General features: G+C 33.8%; 1 protein-coding gene across 1 annotated transcript in view; it reads left to right on the top strand.

Moving 5' to 3' along the window:
- Positions 1-23,268, top strand: part of SEMA3E (sema domain, immunoglobulin domain (Ig), short basic domain, secreted, (semaphorin) 3E) — a 264,619-nt gene that overhangs the window by 1,451 nt on the left and 239,900 nt on the right. The window lies entirely within an intron of this gene.

Raw genomic sequence — 23,268 nt, forward strand, 5'->3', positions numbered from 1 at the left:
AAGATTTATTAGAGAGCATTTAAATATTTTATTCTGCAATTATGTCTTGTAAAGCAACACCATACTCATAAATAAATGATCAAAAGATAGGTTTTGCATCTGGACCGGTAAAAGCCAGTCATGAATAGGTTTAGTTATTCCTACTGTAAACAAACAAACAAACAAACAGAACCCAAACTCTGAGAAAGTGACTTTGCTGACTTAAAAGAAATTTGGAGTAAATTATCAGGAAAGAAGTATTTATTATCATCAACCATTGAGAAAGATAACAGATGCAATAATGAGGATTACATAAGAATCATTTTTCAATTGTTTAAACTTTTAAATTGTACCCCACTGTAGGAAAAACAGAAGCTTATATTTTCTAAATATAGATAGAATATTTACCAGAAGGAGAAATAAAAAGAGACCTCAATGTTATATGACATAATTGGCCTTTTTGTCTTTTCATTGGATAATCATCATCAATAAATGTTGACTATAGAAATTTCTCATTTTTAGAAGAGTTAAAACTATGGATATGTTCTTAGTTTAAATAGATTTCCTATAACACTATCCAGTAGCTAATATAAATTTAAGAATCACATTGATAATAAATTTGTAAAATATTTAGAATATAGTAGCCAGCATTAGCACAAATCTTTTGATACAGGAAGATGTATCATGCTATGTATCAAAATGTCTATTTCTAGGAATGTCTGACCAATACATCAAGATGTAAAAAATTCGATGCGATGGAATAGGGACAAATAAGAAAGTCAGAAGAAAACATTATAAATTGGTTGCTTTTCTTATGTAGGCAAGTGGATAAGCTGCCAGTTTTGGCAAGCTACCATTCTGTTGTGCCTAGTATTAACCTTTCACACCTCATTAACGGGGTACTTGTTTTTGGATAGCTCAATGTCAGCATGTTTCCCAAGGTGTCTCATGTTAATATTTCATAAGAAAGCTTATAACTTGGTTAGAGTATACCAAAACTCTCTGACACAAGTAAATGCTATGTGTAGTATTGTTATGCTCATCTTCACCTTGTCTCTCTTAATCAGACAAATAACTGTTAACTGATTTTGGTTTGCATTATACAGTGTGCAAGTAGAACTGCTGGTATCTATGTGTACATTAGACTGACAACTCCCACAAGATGTCCCTTTGGCTTTTTTTAACCTTTTGATTTAATGGAACCAGATGTATATGCACAATATTATGCTTTGATACGAAGACAGTATAGAGTTACCTGAAAAAAGAACGTTAGCTGTGCAATTTAGTTAGCACAGTCATCCAAGAGATCACACCGGAGCAACAAACATCTACTACACCACAGGTGCCTCAGTGAAAAGAAAAGCACACATACTCTCAGAGCAGAATATTCAGTACCACCAATATAATGTGAATAGCCCATTTACCTCTCTACATTCTGGTATTCAGTGGGCATTTTAGAGATATTTAAAAACCAGGAATAAGATACTTCAAATTAATTTTTTGCTGTCTTGAATGATGCCAGTAATGATAAATTTTCAATAGCGGGTGAATTTAGATAATTAATATTATAAATGACTGCACAGTCCTTCAAAATAAGAAGCACTGGCTATATGTAATATAGCACCTCTGCACTGCTGCCTGACCCCAGCAGGGAAATCCAGTGGCTCCCTGGAGGTGGCCTACTGGATTAATACAAGGATTCATTTCTTGGCAGTGGTTTATGCCATATGGGAGAAAGGCAGGCATTTTTCTTCTATCCTCCACTTTCAAGAAGGCTTTTGAGAACACAAAACTAGTTTCTCTTCCTAAGAAGGAGGAGAAAGTTTGTGCCATATACAAAGCTTGAGTTAACTTATAAAAAGATATGTTCGGAAAAAAAATATCTGGAGAATTGCCCTTTTCCTCTTTCCTCTATTCTCTTTTATTTCTGGAAATGACATGTTCTTAAATAGAGCTTGAGAGAAGGAGACCATTAGGATTAAAGAGGAGAAAGGGCAGAGAAGGAGGGAGCCACCGTAAAGAGATAGTGTGAGAAATGGAGCATCATTTAGCTTATTTCCCACGGCCCTCCACTCATAATGGGGTGTTATTGAATTCCTTCCTTTTCTTACTGAATATCCCATCCCACCCTAAAATTAGGAAAATATACTAACTTAATGCAAGCCTAGAGGGTAAAAAGACAGTATGATTATTCTTGTTATGGAAATACATATATCTTTTCATGTGTTTTATAGGTACAAAGTAAATTGGGTTAACAAATAAAGATATAGCAAAGATTAAAATGGCAGGATGCTGTCCTGTTCTGTAAGGATTTTCAGTCAAGATCTGAGTGGAGATGAATGACATACCAGGCAAATATTTAAAAGTTTATGAATAGTGATGCATTATAGCTAACTTTATCCCAGCTTAAAAAGGTAATATTGGTGTGATTAAGGCAAAATTATAATATTCTGCCACAATGGTTTCCTTGAAAAATAGCTATGATCCTTGACAGAAATCAAGGAAAGAGAAGGATGGGAGAAGAATCCTGGTGGGTTCAGCCACTTCCTTCTGTTATCTGTTCTCTCCTCTCTTTCACCATGCTGCATTAATGAGGTTACAGGGACAGCAAAAAATAATCTTCTTAGAACTCAAAGAAGAAAAAACAAATAAGCAAAGACTCATGTCAAAGAAGAAATCTGAATGCATTTGAAAAGCCCTGGAAATTCAATCAAATGACCTGGGCAGATGAGGTAGGTGTTTGAAGTCCCAGTAAGGAAGTATGCAATGACAGAGTCAAAGGAGAATGGCTGCTTAAGCATTAGGATAATTGGTGAAGACACAGTTAAATAAAGGTATGGATATGGCAGAAAATCATTTCCAAAATATGTTGACATTATAAATGTAGACTTAAGCATAGAATATATACCCATACATATAGAACATGTGATAGTTAGTGTTAATTAGTGTGTCTGAATCTCGATATTACAACCAATTAAATACAGATTTTTCATAACTCAGAGAGCTCAGGATTTGAAGTCAAGGGTCTCTTCTCCAGCTCTAAGTCTCTTACTTATAATCATGGAAATTGTCTGTACTTCAGTTTCCCCACTTTGAAAATAGAGATAGAAATGGTGCTTTCTCTGTATGTTTCACTGGGCTTTTGAGAAGGTCAAATGGAACAACAATATGTATGAATGCACATTATAACCTAAAAATTATTTATATTATTAATGTTTCCTGAAGACTGATAAAATTGACAACGTTGGAAGAAAACATGTCCTAAAGAGAAAAACCCTTGGGAACGGCCTGGGTTTATATTTCAATAAGTGCCGGGATAATTGTAATATAGAAGACAGAAGTTGTTGATGTTAAATAACATAAAAATATATAGTTTATCCTGATAGATTGCATTCACTCCAAACCTCATCTTTTATTACTTTGACGACTCATTATAATAATTTAAGAGATAATTACATCATCGGTGTTTTTTCCAAGATTTGTGGCCAATATTTTTTGCTGTAAAAGTGCGTGTATATTCATTTAGTACACATATTCACTGCATAGCACATTTTAGAACTATTTTTATTTATAAGAAAAAAGTTGACATAGAATTCTAGAAGAGCATAATGCTAAGTAACAGTTTTGAACAATCATCCTGGAGGCTGTGGTATTTATTTCGTATTCAGAGCAAATAAAAAATGAGGCAGTGACTGAGCCAGTTTTTCCTGACCCAGTTCACAGTTGTGGTTCCTCAGCCAGTAACTAGGTATTATCAATAGCGACAGTAGTCACACATCCTTGTGTGTTAATAAATAAAAACTGGTCATAAGGCATGATTCATCAACAGAGAAGTTAAATAGGACTCAGGAGTAAACACTAACCTACATGCCCAGAACTCTGTCAGAAAAAGTGAGAATTAAATGGTGGATTTATTAAGAAACAAAAAGTTTATATTAAAAAAATAAAGTCACTGGGTAATATGTGAAAAATTACAATATGCTTCATTGAGTATGATTTACACAGAATATACTTTCTGTAGAGGAAGTCTGTGTAAGGACTTTAGACAAAGCTATTTTTTGTATTTTGATATTTGCTACAGATAAATATTGCCCATGCATCACATCAGTGCATCTGAATATACAGAAGTCCCTGAGTGGTTGTATAAATTATTCAGTTCTTATCTGGATGTTGCATATTGCAGTGGGGAAACAGTTATCCTTTCGTATAGAATTAGGGTGAGGGGAGGTCGGGGCTATGAAAAGCAGTAAATAGAATTTATTATTGAACTGGATCAATTTTGGACTGGAAAATAATTTATGTGTGCAAAGCCATTTTTTAAAAGTTTTGTGAGGACAGTGTTCTAATGTAATGTGTAATCAGTACCTGTTCTTGGTTAATAAATATAAGGGTATTTCAAAAGTTCATGGAAAGATTCATACTATCTTTCAATTCTATTTTTCCAAGAACTTTTTGAAGTACCCTCCTATATGCAATAGTTATGTTTTCATAATGGAATATTCCTTCAAAAATTTGTGTTGCCATGTTGTTATTTTTCTGTCCATGTCAGATTTGTCACTTTGTCTGACAGTATTTCATAGAGAGGGCCTCTTTCTTTCTTGGATGAGATACGTTGGTGGCCTTAGTTCTATGACCGCATAATAAAGCACCAAACCATCTAATTGGTTGTTCCTGGTGAAAATAATTGTTAACAATTCACCAATTCAGTTTTATTTCATCAAAGATATCTATAAGAATCATTACTGGAACTTCTCAGTGGAAGGGTGTACAAAGATTTACTCCTTTATCTTTTTTAAACTCTTCTGTGGTTTAGTAGGGGGACTTAGTCTGCAAGAATCCAGAAATGTCACTTTGCATGCACGCATGCTTCTTAATACATAGCCACTGCAGGCTAAAGTGGTCTTGTAAGTTCAGTCTCAGAGTTCGAAACAAAACAAAACATTTTCCAAAGGGTGTAGAGTTATGATGTAGATTATTTTCTTGGTTTCAATAGACAATATAACTTGTCTTTATATGGCCCTTCATGTGGCCAAGGCAATTGATTACTCAAGAAGTTTTCAGCCTGTATTAGTTCTAATGCCTACTTCAGGATGTTCCCACCATAATTGCCCCCTGGCCCTGGTAAACTTACCTCCACATCTAGTATGGAAAAATAAAAGAGAAATCCATTGACTTACCTGATTACTGGGGCTTCGAAATATATTTCACTTCTATCCCTGGTAACTAAACTCTCAACCATCACTGCTGTCTGCTCAATGACTTAGCTCAGAGCCTTGGCATAGTAAACATAGAAAGTAGCTTAGTTCTAGGTATTACAAAACACACTCACATTCTAATTTCAATGGCCTGAGAGCTGTAGATTTTACGTGAGGCTTCTGACTGTATGGCATGAGCAAATTAACTACTGTTTTCTGAGTATGAATTTTCTCATCTTTAATATGTTGTAACATATAATTTGCAGAAATTTGAAAGTATTACATAAGATGATGCAAATTAATGTGGCAGAATATTTAACTCTCAGGAAAATGCAAACTAATGCGGCAGATTACTTAACCCTTAGGAAGCTTTTCATAAATTACTTAATTAATCAGAAGAGATTCAGAAAGAATCCCTTTTTTGTTCTAAAAGCAATCATGAGATACTTATTAACTTACAACTTAAAATGATGGAAAACCCTTAATCATCACAGATTTTTACTTAAAAGCAAAGATTTTTCTTTCAAGAAACCCAGCTCTTCTTGGAGTAGATGACTGGAAGGAACAAATGATATTGATGTCTCTCATGTTTGTTAGTTATTGTAGAATTATTTTGTTCGTAATTTGGAAAGTAGGAACTTTATCTGATGGCACCTTGGAGACAACATACCAAATCCACAAAATAAACAGTTACTAACAAAGGTAATTAAAGACCCAGCTTTGCAAAGAACAATAAAACAAGCATCACAAAGGCCAGACCACACTGCCTAAAGTTAAAGCTAAACAGTGTTCTAGAAGCAGCTGTCAGCTCAGCATGTGTTACTTGCTCTGAAAGTGAAAGAGAGCCTTCCTCTCTGCCTTTCCCTGAAAGAAAAGGTAAGGTACCTGGTGCAGGGCACAGCTCCTAGTATTAGTATTCAATAAGTGTCCACCGAGTGAGTGTATGAGTGAGACAAAATGGCGTAGAGCTGTGTTTTTCAAAGGAGAGTCTGATAGGGGTGGGGTGAGAATGAGTACTAAGGAATCCTGGACAACTGTTTATGGCTCCTTTAGTAAAGCACACTTTGGGAGAAGGGCTGAGGCTTTTTCTGTCTCTTCACCTTCTTTCCCTCAGTTCTGCATTCACTGAGCTGCTGAGACCTCCAGACGTCCTCCTGACACATCTAGACTCAAGTCTTCTTCCTCTTCTCTTTTAATCTGTTTTCAATGCACTTGTCGTTCCTTGGTTATCACCACAACCCCTCCCCCTTTCTCTTATCACTTCGTTTTTTGACTATCTCTTTGTGTGGTTGGCACCACCTCTTCTCTTTCTCCTCCTCCTTTTCCAAATAGATACTTTTTATTTCTTCCCATCTTAAGCCAAAAGTGGGGGGATAAAAACATATTTATAGTGAATGACATTTTCATTCATCCTCATTTTACCTTTAATATTTGTTTCATTTCTGTTGTCTAACACAATGAATAGGAAACATGACCTTTGAATTTAAAAAAAAAATGTTTACACTCATTATGCATTCAACAATTTTTTGAAATCCAAAATTTAGGATGTAATGAACTATTAAATGAGTAGGTTATTAGCCACCTGGACAGTGTGTCCTCTCTCTTGAGCCTGATTTTCCGGGGGGAAGCTGATGTTTACAGCACTGTGGGACTGTGGCGATTGGAGAGGAGAGGGGTTAGGGCACTGAACGGGAGACAGCTGAGCCTGCCGGCCAACCTAATCTATAGCCAAACTTGAGTTAAGTGCCAGTTAAAGTATTACTGATGTAAACCTATGCATTTCTATGCCGTTTTGTGTTGCGAGCTTTAACTCAGGGAAACCAGAAGAAAAAGAAGGTTTTATTTATAGAGTAGAGCAGGGGATCAACATCCCTAAAAAGTCTCAGTGGTGATTTTAGGTGGCCAGATCAATTCCAGAACCAGCAAAGAACAGCAGCAAAGACGGGAATAAAAATAAAAGAGGGAGAAAATAAAGGTCAGCTGGGAACACTGACTCCCTCCTGACCAATTCCCTCCCAGGAAATAATGGGAACTGAGGAAAGCTTTAAATTCCGAGTTCAAGATACACTGAGGAACTAAAGCTGAACAGGAAATGTGCTCACAGCATTGCATATGGCTATTTACTTCTCCCAATTGCTCTTTTCCTAACACTGAGTCGAAAAGTTTATTAAGGACCATGTGATTTCTCCAGTCCTTTCCAATTCTGGAAATGTGGGACTTTTTTTTCTTCTTACCAGACTTCAAAAGTGTTTCTCTAAAACACTTTTTAAAATTTTATTAGGAAACAGCATGTTTTAGTGGAAAGAGTATGGGTTCACAATTTTAAAATCCTGGATTTGAATCTACAGTGCATCTTATTTGATTCTGTGTTATACTTGCTAAATCACTGAACTTCTGAGGCTTACTTTCCTCATAATTCTAAAGAGAGTAATGAACACTGTCTATGTATCTCATATGATTGTTGCAGAAAAATTTTAAATGTATCATGCAGATGTGTGATATGGTGTTCTGATGTCTTATAATATTCTCTAATTTGTGTAATTGTCTATAAATAGCAAGGAGTATTTTTTTTATAAGACCCTTGTAGACAGAATAAAACCACTATTCAAATCATTCCTAAGGCCTATTATTATAGCCTGGGTCTTTGGTATATACTGATTTAAAAAAAAAAAAAATCTTTTTTTTAGTTGGCTTCCACATCTATGGTCAAAATGGCAAAATTATAAAGGCTAACTTTATTTTTATCAGAGGCAGAGCTACTGCTAAATAATTCACCTGAAGGAAGGCTGGCTTGAATTTCATTGAACAGGAGGTGATGTCATTATGCTTTTCTTCTACTCTCCTTCCAAGTTAAGGGCAGAAAGGAGATGAAAATGGGGGCTAAACCAATGCTATAGAAAGTGATGTTCACGGACTGGCAACATCAGCAACCCCCTGGGAGCTGCTGAACCAGATCTATTGAATCAATAATTCTGGGGCTCAGGAACCTTCATTTTAACAAACCTCTGGGTGATTCTTGATGCAAACTCGAGTGTGATGAACACTGGGCTAACTGTGCAGGAGGATCTATAAAGGAGACTCACTTTCATGCCACTTTTTCATTTTTCCACCATCAGGCCCATCATCTAGGTTAAGGGTGTCATTTATTCCAATGTCCAAATGACAACCTTAGTGTTCATAAATATACTTGCATAAATAGATACCTTACCATAATACCATGATCTACTTATTATCTTTCCTATTAAATATAATGTGTATATACTTATTGATCACAATTTGGCATGTAAGTTAAATCTGTTTTTAGTCATTATTGATGGTGTCAATTTTGGCACATTGTGCTATGATTAAGTTCAGATAAGAAATCATCTAATATTGGTCAATTGTAAAAAAACATTTTGTAAGATTCTACAATTCTTTCATCTCTCAATGAAAGGTTTTCTGTAACTAATAAAATTAGGATGTCCTTTTTTTATACACAACCTGATCTTTCCCTTAAGGGATTCAGAAGCTTCTGTATCTTTTCAGGAAACATTCATTCAGTCATTCACTTATTCCATAAATATTTGTTGAATTTCTTCAATGCTTTAGGTCCTGAGCATCATGCTAGGATTTTAAGGAAAAAAAACACAGTTTCATAAACATAATGTGGCATCCTGGATGGGATTCTGGATTAGTAAAGGGTCATTAGGTAAAAACTAAAGAAACCCGAATAAAGTACGGATTTTAGTTAATAATAATGTATCAGTATTGGATCATTAGCAGTGATTAATATACCATACTTATGTAAGCCGTTAATAATAGGGGAAACTGGGTATAGGTATATGGGAACTCTGTACTAACTTCACAACTTTTCTGTAAATCTAAAACTATTCTAAAATAGGAAGTTTAACACACACACAATCTCTCTCGCGCGCACACTCACACAAACACAGCTTTTACTGAAACCCTGTTCACAAGAAACTTACAATCTAGTTGTAAAAGGAGACAAGTTGTAATAAAGCAGGATTTTTTTATATACTAAAGATTAAGACAGGGTGCTACAGAAGTATGGAGTTGGGACTGAAAGGAGAACTGGAGGCTTGAAAATGAATAGGAGGAGCCTGGGCAAGAAGCTATGAGCAAATTATGTATCTATCGCACCCTGCCACGCACTGTTCCTACCCTGCTCCCCAGTCAATCCACTGCATATAATACACTGTGTCCTCCCAGAAACCTGTTTCCCCTGGATACCTAATGAACTTAATTCCACGTTATTCATAACTCTAGTACACACACTAGTATCCATGCATGTTCTTTGTGTTAAATTAAATTTGCCCCCATTTCTGTATGGCTTTGAAAAATTCCCATTTTCTCTGTGTGAGTAATACATGAACGCTGCAACTTCACAAGTAGATTTTGAAAGTTTTGAAGACAGTTATATTGCATTTCATTGTTTGAGTTCTTAGAAACTAATGAACTTTAGGTACTTAATATATTTTATCTATTGCATTTAATGTACAGAATTTGATGTACAGAATTCAATTGTTATATCTATTCATATTAGTATTGCCAATTTTAATTCTTTTTTTGGATACCACAAACAAATATGTTCCAAATAGAGATGCAGAAAATGAAATGATGGGGTTCTGAGCATTCAGAAGGCAGGAAAAAGGATGAGAGTGTTTCTCTTCTGCCCCAAAACATTAGAACCTAATTTGGGTTTTGTTGCAAAAGTTCTGAAGAGAAATTCAGAAATGATTTAATATTATTCATGAAATATCTGTATATTATTGAAAGATACAGTGTGAGGTTTGGGCAGAGGGTGGTTTGAATTCAGCTGGGGTGTTCACATGATTGTGGTCATGTTTCACTCATCTTCCCATTTGCTCCAGTCCCGATCTCCCAATGTCCAATGTAACATCTCGTTCATTTCCACAGTGAAGGACTACGAAGAAACAAGGAATTAATACAAGAAAACTGTGACAAAGCAAAGAAAGTCAGAACTGTAAAAGAGTAATATCTTACCCAATATTCCTTACCCATTTGAGGAATGCCCTAAATGCCCAAAAGCAAGAGTTTTTGTTTATTTTACGGTTTGTCCCTGTGCAAAGGTTGTTTTATGAATAACTTGACTATCTTGACTTGGATTTATCATTTTAAAAGCACAACTGTTGGTAATACTATAGTGAAAAGAAAAAGCAATGGTTATAAGTTTTATGATTATACTTAGTTTATGCAAAAAGTTTTAACTCATTTCTCAATCCAAGTTATTTGAGAAAGAACTTATGAAAATTTATCTTACTAAGATTTTATTATATCTATAAGCCATGCAAAAATGTCTTGTCATGTATGCACTTAATTTATCAAAATCAATATACAGTATATTTGTAAATGCTATATCCTTAAGTTTTTTTTTTGAACCATACCAATTAATCAAATACAACATACCTAACACAAAAGTGTAAACTGACAGATGTAAACGGAAATGTCAAAAATAGAGTCAGTTCAGAAGAAAACACACATTTGTCACTGTACCTTACTACTGTAAGAAGTAAAGAAAAATGGAAATGGGAAGCACATAATTATTTACTTTTAAAAACTAAAGTCAAGCTGTCAAATAAATACATAGAAAATAAGATCACGTCTACCATTCTGAGCAAAGCAAAAATATATTTTTAAAGAAAATGTTGGGGAAAATATTGGAAAGTAAAAATGATTCCTTTTGAAAACAAGTCTATATTGATGAAACTGGTCAGCTTATTTTTCCTGATGCCAAATAAAGTAAAAAACAAAAACAAGCAAACAAACAGAGAAAAAAACAAAGAAAGAAAAAATTTCAACACTGACATTTATCATCATGCATAAGTGTTACACATATTTCTGGTCAGTTGAATGTTAACTGACAAATATTTTATAATTGCTTAGGATGAGAACTAGGATATTGAGCTTGCTCTCAGTTTAGGGTCTGGATAAACTTCAGTTAACCATATGGTATATTCTTAGAATAGCCACACCACCCATATTCAAAATGTAAATTAAAAAGAAAAAAAAAACTGTCTAAGTCAAATGTTATAATTTTAGTTGTTGGGATACTCAATTATGCATATCGTTGCACATATACATTAATATGGGAAAGCAAAACATTTCCTTTTTATTTTGTCCAGAAAGAAGAAAGAGCAAGATAAGACTGAAAATACTGAAATAGATTTTACAAGCACCCCCAAAATATCAGTTTTATCCTGTATTGTTACAGTCATGAAAAGTTAGTATGTTTAAGCTTCTGCAAAACATTAATATCCTTTGATTTCCTTATAATTCCCCAAAGCAAAATTCCCTTGTAGTAATATTTAAATAAGCATAAGAAGAAAAATATTAAAATTAAGTCAATGATGCTTACAATTAAAAGAATAATATTGCGTCTTAGTAATTATATTTCTCAGAAGTAAGACAAAAGTTATATACTGGGCACTGCTTTTGACAGATTTTTTTGCCAAATGTTTTTTGCTTGCTCCAAAATGTGTACGCCCAAACTGAAGTCTGATGTATTTTAGGATTGCAGAAGAATTTTTCATATCTGGAGATAAAAAGAGAGTTCTCTAAGACTTAAAAATCAATAAAATTGGACAAGAATAAAAATGAAAAATAAAATGAGGGAATCGATACCAATGAGAAGATCTATACACTAACAAAGCTGTAATCACTCAGAAACACATTAGATGCTTTTTATAATCTTGGTCTCAAGAGATGTAAAATAAATACAATACCAGGATTTTCTCATATGCAGTTATGTTTTGGAATACATAGATATGTTCATTAGACATCTACATTTCTGTATTAGTCAACATGTAACAACAGCAATACATTGTTTTGGGTTAGAAATGCCATTTGTCCTTTTAATCTGCTAATTTATACCCACCGGATGGTTAGAACAGACCTTGGTATTGCTTCATTTTTGAATATCCAGAATACTGTTAATGTGAGAAAATGAATATAAAATTGCCATTGGTTAAATTTTGCTATGGATGAAGAAAGCTCTTGCCAGCCAAGGCACCACTGCAGAGAGCGCTCTCCCTGCTCATGGCTCGTGTAATGGTTGTATAATTTTGTTGCTGACAGCACTGCTGCATTTCATTTCTGAGGCTCCCCTCAGCCAGGTTCCAGGTTTCCATTCACACTGCTAGCCACCGAAATTTCCCTTTGTCTTCATTGACTGTTTTTTTCCTCTTAACAAATAGGCCCAGCTGCTTCTGCAGCCGGTTGCCCACAGTCCCCCCATACTGCTCTTGCTGAGGATGGCAGCCAGAGTAAAAGAATAACAGCTGGGATTGGCTTACTTTGGCATCTCAATAATTCTGGGTAGGTTCATTCCTAACTTTATTATTTCATTTAATTTTATCATCTTTCGTTCTGCTGAACTATTAAAAAATAGGTAAATGACGTTTTTCCAAATATTTTCCTCATCTGGCTGTGACTTTTACACCTGGCTGCTCAAGAACAACTAATTAGTTAAATTTGCACATTATTTTTTCTCAATTTTAAGCACTGTTTAGAAAACAAATGTGGTAGAAACAGATTTATTATTGTGATCTTGGATTTGTCACTTAATCTTTCCCTGACTGAAGGAGGTGGATAATAAATAGCACCTATCTCATTGTTTGTGATATGGATTAAATGAAATAACTTTTTAATGTATTTAGAAGAGTGCCTACCACATAGTAATTGTTAGGTAATGTTTGACAGAAACAAAGTCAAAGAAAGAAAGGAAGAGGGAGAGAGAGCATGAGAGAAAGAGAGAGAGAGAAGAGAGAGAGAGAGAGAGAGAGAGAAAAGGAAGAAATAAAGAAAGGAATGAAGGGGGAAAGGAAGGAAGGGAGGGAGGGAAGGAGGGAGGGAGAGAAGGAAAAATAACTACTGTGTGGAAAAACTAATAATTGCACTTAAGCAATTAAAACCAATGTTATGTACTTAGCGTTTTGTTTATATTATTACAATTTAAAAAATCACTACTTAGAAAAAGATTGTAGCTTAGGAAAGCTTATGTAATTTTACCCACATAGGAGAATTTTATTGACATTAGGAATTTTAGAGATTGCTCTTCACTTCGTGGAGTAATTGTGTCCATGGCATCCAAACAGGTGGTCAGACATGTTCATCATTCTGATTTTGTGCATTTTCATGGAAAATGAAATCACTATGTGACAAAGAAGTCCATTCCATTTTTTTAATATTCTAGTGAAGAGAAAGTACATATCTACCTAATCCCAAATCTGACTTACTACTTCTTTCACTTTTTAGTCTTAGTTCTTTCATTAAATGCCACCAGGACATAATTCATGATAATCTCCACATATTTAAAGATAGTTAGCATGCCCTTTTCTTGGAGGTGAATATTCACCATGTTGTGGTTATTTCAACTGTGTTGTCAATGTCTGGTCATGTTTCTGTTTGTAAATGCCCCTCTGACAATGGAGCGCCACAGTTCATACTCCGGAGATGCTTGTCTCGTTCACAAAATATTGGTGCTAACTGGTGACTTTACTTTATTAAAGCCACGTGAGTTGACAGTAGCTTATTTGGCAAAGATGCCATCCTATTCATTATGTTGAGATTGCTGTCAGCCCTTCTAAGCGTTTTCATATAGACTTTGTTAAGCCAGCTCTTTCCTTTATTTCATGTGTTTGATTTATTTGTTGAAGTTAAGGAAAACCCTCTTCTACTTTCTCCAATCTGGAGTGTAGATTACAAGCATAGAAACAGCATGTGGTGGCCTGAAAAGGACACGAGTTCTGGAGTGAGGTATTTCTAGATTCATAGACTGGTTCTGCTATTCTGTATCCATACTTAATTTGCTTAAAATCAGTTTCCACATTTATTGTCTTTAGTAAACTGGCTAGTTAGAAACGATAAAACTTGCATTAGTTGTAGAAATTATTTTAAAGTACTTTTTAAATTCGAAATACACATTCTGTGGGCTCTCTAAAATGTCAGTATTTGGAAGAAGTTTACCACACAGTTAAGACCAATTGTTAGCATATGTAAGATATATGCTTTTGGCTTTCGTGGAAGATGTAGACAAAAATGTCATTGCTGGTTTTCTTTATAAATATTATAAAATTATTTACATAATTATGGTAAATGAGAGATAAATTTGAAATTCTTTAATATAAAGAAACAAAACACAATCTTCCTACACAGATAAACAGGAGACTTTTTAAATGTCTTAACAATTTTTTATTGAAAGAGAATCTGGAATGGACACCAGCAACAGAATGGCAGAATTAAAATACCATCGTAGCTGTGATTGCTTAATTTTGTAACTTTAATTTGCTGTCATTTTGTAGATTTGCCAGTCTCTCTGGGTATTTGTAGAAAGTCCTGTGTTTTAAAAAAGAGGCATATGATTTTTCAGAATAATTTTTTTCATTAACTCTTTGTAAGTCACATAGTAAGCTGTAGAAAAATAATTTCGCACAAGACTTTATATGTTAAAAAATTCGTTATTTCCTCTGAATTAATTTTAAAAGCCCTATGTTTTAACCAAACTTCTTTGTATATTCTATTCAGTTTTTCTCATAAGATTAACTTCACCAAATGCTCTTTTCCTGTACTACTAGTTTATGAGCTACTTATGCTCTTTTGGAATTTTGAACATAGAGGAAGAACTATTCTTAGAATAGTAAGACATCATCTTTATAACGAGTATCACTGTGCATCTCACCATACTGCAGTCCTTTTAGAAATAACTAATTGACAATATTTCAAAATTCTACACTGTGATAAACAAAGATGTCTGTATGATCTCAGAAGATAGTGTATGACAGACTCACTGCTCTACCAAAATTCACATTTACTTTGTTAGATATCCTTGGTGTGTTTATATGGTTACTATCAGTAAATTGTCCTCAGGTGCATTCAGGCATATTTTAATACAGTTTGTGTTTCTCTAAGTTGCATGCTTTGGTTAAAGAGATAGGGCCAACCTTTGCTATCTATTCTACTTATTTGATATGAAAATCTCATCAATATGAGGAAATGGAGAAATAAAAACCACTTTGTCTTCAATTATTATAGAGACTGTTGAAGTCCATTCTTCTCCAAGTTAAGAAATTAAACAATTCTTTTTAAGTTAATTAATCTATCTCAGGTAATTAAAGAGTAACTATATTTTAAAAAAATATGCTAAGGAATATAATTGCTAAACTAAATTCTTGTTAACTGTGAAGAAGCATTTTTTTCAAGTAGAGATTTATAAACTAGAAATATGTTATTGCTTTTATTGATAGTGAAGAAAAGTAAAGGAAAGTATGAATTAGGAGAAAGAAAGTACCTGAAATCACAACATATACTTAATAACCCCACTAAAAGTTAATATTTTGGTGTATAAATGTCCTTCCAGATATGTAGCTGTATATTTGAACATGCATGTTATTTTTTAAAAAATAAATACATACTGGGTTCGTACTGTTCATGCTGCTTATTAATCTGGTTTTACCTACACTATGAAGTGCTTTTCATGCCAACTATTAGAGATATGTTTCATCTTTTTTTATTATCTCATAGTATTCCTTTATTTGAATGTACAATAATTCATGTACCCAATTTTATTATTACAGTCTATTTAAGTTATTTCTAGTTTTACTTTCATATTATAAATTGTATTATTTTGAGCATTACCATACATATCTCCTTATGCACTTGACTGATTATCTCCCAGGTATTAATTCCTAAATTAAAATTGCCTGTCAGGTGAGAAGGTATGGTGAGAACTTCCTAGTATAAATTTAAAGTAATTTTTTTTTTTTCATTTTAATCCACCATATTCTTATCCAAGCATCACCTTGATACCCGGGCACTTTAATGCCTACTTTCTTTACGCAAGATTTATTCATATTATTAATGTTAATGTTAGTTGTATGTCTATTCTGATTTGTCTTTGGTTAGTAAACATAATTCATAAATACATCTAAGTCAGTGAACAAAATTATCTCAAAAATAATATTTTGCATTAATCATTTGGACTATGTTTAGTAATGAAGTCTGTAGACAGTGTTATAAAATACAGAAGAAATTCTCATTTCTATCACTTCATTCTATCCATTCTGAGCTCTGCAGGAAGTAGTATTTTCTTAGATGTGACAAATTCAAAGCCACGATGATTACTACTTCTTAATATATTCATAGCAGACACTAGTAATGAATCGTGGCATTCTTTTTTTCTAACCCAGCAGTGCTTCAGTGGACACCACCAATATTTTTTATTTTTTGTTTTCTAGTAAAAACAAGTAAATGAGTGGACTATTTGAAATGACAGAAATGAGTTAATAATAGGTTGTTGTAAGTCCAGGGCTCACATTTATGGTTGCCTGATAAAATACAGAACACTCAGTTAAGCAAATTCCACATAAGCAACAAATTTCTTTAGTTTAAGTATGTCCCAAATATTGAAAGGAGACATGCTTATCTTAAAATTATTTGTGTTTATTGAAAATTTTTAATCTTGGGCTACATTTGGCTAATCTAAGTATGATTCATCTATATTTTAGGAAAATGATCAAAAGAATATGAAATTAAATTGTCCACTAAGAGATACACCATGAATTTAACACATAATGGATCAAAATAAAAATAAGCAAAATTATTCAAAAGAGATTAAATGACTCCAAAATCTGCAAGACTTGTTAAATAAAGTATTACTATATAAGAAGAAAGAATGATTCCAACAAAGGGAGTCATGATTTTTTAAAAGACAATTTTAATCTACCAGAATATAGTTTTGAATGATCTTTGAACCACTACATAAGAAAGTATGTATATTTGTATATGTGTTTCTGTATGTGTGTGTATGTGTGTGTAAGTGTCTACAGTATTATTTACAGTGAAAATATGACATCTGACAAAATGTCATGTATAACATAATCTCATGTTTTAAAAATACATATGCATGTATGCGTATGAAAAATATTAAAAATTTTATATTTTACTCTATTTATCTCTGGAAAGCAATATGTTATTTATGTTCACTTTCTCTTTAATAACTTAGTTGAACTATCTTTCATATTGACATTTAAAATTAGAATGTCCGTAAACTCATATTATTTTAACAAGAAAATGCTCGTCATATATCAAAGAATAGAGAAAAGAAAGCCATAGAAGCAAATTTTACCAATACTTAATTGAGCACTCTCCAAATGGAAATAAACTTGAGCCAATAAATTTTGTGTATTTCTCTTCCATTGGTAAGGCCATTCTAATTACAATATGTATACCTGAGGTATACATGATACTATTAAATATAAACTTCTATAAACTTATTACCAGAATGAAGTAATAGCTATAGAATGAAGAACTAAAATCAGCATACATGCTTGTTACCAAGACTAAGGTAAACAGCTGTGTACTGACTTTGGAAAGTAGATAAAGACCTCATGTGGGGCTGGCTGGTTAGCTCACTCAGTAGAGCACGATGCTGATAACACCAAGGTCAAGGGTTTGGATTCCTGTACCAGCCAGCTGCCAAAAAAAAAAGGAAGAAGGAAAAAGACCTTTATAGTGACTAAGAAGCCAGAGGTTAAACCTCAACTCTTCTAATTTCTCAATGTGTGAATTTGGGTTAATTACTTAATCTCTATCAACATCAGTTTTCTCAATTTCAGATGAAACAGATAGTACCTATTCATAGTTGAAATCCTGATTCACAGTAGGTACTCACACATGTTCCTTCTACCAGTTCTCCATTATTCTTCTTACTCTGACTTCTCCCATTCTCATGCTGGTGCCATCTCTTCTGTCATCTACCACCCCACCTTGACCAGAAAGGGTAGGTGATGAGTGAAACAAAATGCCTGAGGATGGTGGAGAGCTGCATCTCTTTCCAAACTCTCTTCTAACCATTACACATTGGTTAGAGAAGAGAGAAAGAAAAAAGAAATGCAAATGGAAGAATCTGGGAAACTGGCCTCTCTCATGAATTTCAGACTTGTATATCTAATCATTAACTAAGAGTCTGTAGTAGTGATCTTTCCTATAGCCTTATCAAACCCAACATATCCAAAATTTAATACAATATTTTCCACACTGATAATATTCTTTCTCCTGTGTTTCCCATCTCAGGGCATTGTACATGCATTAATCAACCTGGCCCAGTCGCAAATGGTTAAGTGATCATTAATCTTGATCACTCTTACCAGCCTCTCACTGCTAACAACTCAACAACCTACACTGAGTCAGGCAGTCATCAAGTCCAACGAAGTCTATGTCCTTATTGTTACTTAGATCTATTTACATCTCTGGTCATACTATTTTTTTTTTTCTCATCTGCTTTATTACAATAGTTTCTTGACTGATATCTTACTGCCAATCCAATCTACTCTTCTTACTATAAGCAGAGTGATCATTAAAAATGCAAATTGTATTAATTTGATTCCTCAAAATAACTCTTTAATGGAGGAATATACATTGCTTTTGAAGATGAAATGCGTACTTCTTGGCATGGTGTACTAGGCTTTCCATGATCTCAGCCCTGCTTCCTTTTCCCCTTCTTTCTTGTTATGTATCTTTTTTGAGTGGCAATCTCCAGTGATTCTGAACCCCAAGACATTCTGGAGACCTGTCAAGCTTTTCTTACTTACAGGCCTTTGTATATGTTGGTTCTGCTTCCTAGAATGCCTTTTCCTTATATCTCCATCCTCCCTACCCATTCTGCTTACTGTTAATATCTGCTCATATTTAGGAATCAATTTAGACATGATATGCCCTTGCCAGTCTTCCCTTAACCTCTGTAGCACTCTGTGCGTATTTCATAAAAATTATTACACTTCACTGTAATTGTCTATTTATCTATTAAGTTCATTAGAATAAGATTGTTGGGAGTAGACACAGTATTTCATTATGCAGTACTTGACAATCACTTATCACAATACCTAGCAGAGTAAGGACTCAGTAAATACATGAATGAATGAGTTGTGCTACGGGCAACTGGTCTTTACTGGGTTGTCATTCTATACAGAAAACATGGGGAAAACTGCTTTCTTCAACAGAAGAAACTTTCTCTAGACTAGAAAATAAACAGCTTATCCACAGCTAATTTCAAAATTATTCACAAATAGGTTATCTCTATACATAATCATTTTTAGGTTTACATTCCTTTTTTCATCTAGTACATGAAGCAACCTTTTAAAAAGCCTAACAAGCAGTGATTTACAATTTCCTCCTTCATAAAATCACTTAGTTACCAATGTATTCAAATTATAAATTCCAGTAAGTGAAATGGAAGCCACTCATACTCTGTGATATGATTATGGAAAAGTATTTGGTGGGGTTAGTTTTATCCCTTTATAGTTAACCTCTTTAGGGTAGTTGTTAGCTCTCATATATGAAATGGAAATTGGATGTTCTCAAAGGAGAATTATATGTAAACACTGTTGCGAAGTGAAGATCTTATAGGAACATTAAACATTAAAAATACAAAACTAATTAGATGAAAAGGCATTTTGGGGTCATAAAAATAATTTAAATTATTCTAAAATGTATTTTGCACTCTGTGTTTTCTATTTAAAGCAATAATTATTAACATGTGAGGGGTCTTCAAAAAGTTTATGAAAAGATTTGTGTGATCTGTTAATTCAATTTTTCCATGGATTTACTTAAGTACCCTTGTATATTTTGGAATTTTAACCAAATTAATTATTAAAATGAAGCAAGCAAATAACATGAACTGGAATGTTTGAAGGACGTTCCTTTGAAGGCAGAGGTAGGATCTCTTCTGAGCCTTGATGGGTAGGACTTGAATGAAGAGGAAACAGGGAGGAGGGCATTGCTTTGATCAAGCAAAAAGGTGAGAGAATGAGGTGGAAGTTGTAGTGGATTTTTAGGGGAAAGTTGAACTTTTGAAAAAGAGCAGGGAATACCATTGAATATGTAAACCAGAGCCAGTTTGCCAGCTAATTTTTAAATTAGAATCTTATTAAATGGTATCGGTATATGACAAATTGTGATTTTTGTAAAAATAAAAATGCAAATATGATTCCTCTTTCCATTCTGGTAAAATGTTTCATATCAGAGCTAGTTATCTCTAAGATGTTTGGTATTTCTATTTGACCTAAAATTTGCTTATTCAAATGCAGGAAATGCAAAAAGGGATTTATTCTGTCTTACATAAAAGAGGATATAACATAAATGACAAGTTCCTTGACTAGATCGTTTTGTAATAATCCAAATAGTTCTATATTGTGCATCATAATTACTGCCATGGTTTGAAATGTTTTTGTAACATATATCCTCCATTTGCCAAAAGCTAAGAAAATAGACTCATATAATTAACAGAAGCTATTTACCCCCAACTGAACATAGTTATTGAAGTCACAAAACATAGCTTTGGAAGGGACCCCAACAGGTTATCTAGGTCATGGTCTAATCTTTTCAAGGACATACATTTAGCCCACCACAACACAAGTACTTACTGAAGGTTATTTTTGTTTTCTTAATCAAGTTAATCCATTTCACTAACTTTAAGCAGGATTGCTTAAAATCTCTGCTGATGAAAAAATTCCATTTAGTAAATAAAGCCCTTTAGAGAGAAAGAGGGAGATTCCACAACAGCTCTTAATATTTAGCTTTGGCTTGTGTTTAACAAAACTTACAGAAAACAAATTCTTTGTGATACCTATGGTTACTCCCCCATGTCTTCTTCATTGAAGACCAGTCTCTCTAATGTTGTGTGGTTTATTTACGACAGGAGAATTACTTCGTTGTTACTGTAACCTGTGTTTGGGTGAGTGGGTGATGTGTGCAAATCTCTCCCCTAAGGAGTAAAACCAACGATGAGGAGTATATAAAGAGTGACATTATTGTTATTCTTTTTATAAACTTAAAAGTTCTGTGTTGTTTTAACCTATGCATCTCCTTTTTTATAAAAAAAAATAGAAACATCCTTCTTCCCCTAACAGCTTCTAGGGGCCCCATGCTCAGCCATGGCTGCCCCTATTAATTATAGAGCCCATCTGAGCCTGTTTCTTCTCTACGCTATGTAGTCCAAGCTCTTACATTTTCTCTAAATTTTTTTAATCATCATTATCTTATTCTGTTTTCAAGTTCCTCAATGTCACACTGTCTGCTAAGTAAAAGGTCTAAAAAACCACCTCATGTGAATTCAATACTATCTATAAAGGAAGCTGTACAATTAGTATGTTTGCACTTTAGAACCATTTGGAGCCATCAAATCTCAAATTAAGGATAATAATGGTGGTAATGTAAGGTTATCTGTTGAGATATAAAGTATATAGGTGCCACGGAAATCCTTTGAACAGTGCCATACACAAAGAAAATACTCAATTCTTATTAGCAGTTGACACCAGCTGTGCTAAAGACGGTGGTGATGGTGGTATTGTGTCAATATACTAGTGCAGGAGCTGTGTCTTACTTGTTTACTTCCCCATGGAATATAGTGCTTTGTTCTATTTATGGTGGATGATCAGTGAGTATGTATGTATTGATTCAACTAGACACAATTACTTCATTTAAGAACAATAAGTAGGAAGTTACTTAAACTTTTAAATTGCTGGTAAAGTAGTCATTCAAACTGTTTATTAATCTTTTAATTCTTCATTGGGCATTCTTTGTTGCACATCCCTGCATCCTTTGGAAGTTAATATGGCTTTGTGACTTGCTTTGGCTGATTAAATGAAGTTGGAATGGATAAATGCCGCTTCTGTGCAAAAACCATGAGCTTTGTGACCGAGAGAGTATGATTTGCCACATTTCCTTTTCCTGCCTCAGCAGTCACAAATGCACTTATCAGGACTGAGCTTCTATCACCCTAGGGTCCAAGGGTAATTTGCTAACCAGGGTCCCACTTGAAGACCTGCCTGGAATACATAAACTGAGCTGCAAATAAAAGTCTGTTGTTTCAAGCCACTGAAATTTGGGGGATTGTTTTTTATCGCAGCATAACCTGTCTTCTCTTGATTGACAATTGGCAGCACATTTATTTGTGAGCAAAACATTTTTGCAACTAGACATGACTAAGCAAAGTATTTTCTCTCCACACAAATAAATTATGTTCAGGTGTCATTCCGCATAACTGATCGAGCCATGCCATCTTTTTCTACACTAAATGTGGAGAAATTCTTCCCCAATAGGGAAGAAACACAGCATCTGTTGTATTTGAACAGGAAAACGGCTTCTGGCTGGCTGTCCACAGTGCTGTATCAGGAATAAAATCTGGCTGGCTGTTTATCTCTTGAATTTTAGCACTGAGGATGAATGTGAAGAGTTCAACTTACCTATGTTATTGTATCTCAAACTCACTTTTCTCTCATCTTATGCATTGGCAAGTACAGAGTGCAGTGGCTTAACATGTGATGGGAACAATTGTTAAATAATCACTTGGGACTTTCAGTGGCAAACAGAGCAAATCTTTTCTTAGTAACAACAAGAAAGACTGAAAGGTGGAGAAAATAATCCTCACATTTATTTTTCTACCTTATGTATGTGGTACTTCACTTGTACCACATACAATGGTATTTCTAGAATTCTCATTTTCCTGTTTTTATGTACAAATATTATCTGTATCTTAAATTATTTAACATGTACTACATCCTTAGAAATAATTTTTGTTGCATTTTTTGGGTAAATGATTATAAAGAAAATTGTATTTCTTATTATTTAATGACGATGAGTAGGAAACTATGATGAAATACGTAGTTTTAGGGACACGTAAGAGAGAGATGTGAAAAGTATATTTAAGAACTATCTTTTAAAATTTGTTTACGTCATCCTCAAAAGTACTGTTTTTAAGTTTATTATTAATTTATACATTAATTTTACTATTTTGATGTTGAGTGCAAAATTATGATCAAAACAACTGAAATATGTATGGTAGAATACAAAAGAATAATAATTGCAGAAAAAATATTGATGGTCTTAATTCAAAAGCTTTAATAATCATATTAATATGGATTATTTTCAGGCCTGAATTCTTTTTCTCCTATCATATTAAAGTAAGTCTCTTTCTCTATGCAGATGGTAAATAAGCCTCCTTGTTAGTTCAATTTTAGGTGAAATGAGTAAAGAAAGAGGACTTTCTGAAAACAGTAGTGATTTCATATTGTTTTGCGGT

Source organism: Galeopterus variegatus, unplaced genomic scaffold (assembly GCF_000696425.1).
Source record: "Galeopterus variegatus unplaced genomic scaffold, G_variegatus-3.0.2 Scaffold0, whole genome shotgun sequence".
Lineage (NCBI taxonomy): Eukaryota > Metazoa > Chordata > Mammalia > Dermoptera > Cynocephalidae > Galeopterus > Galeopterus variegatus.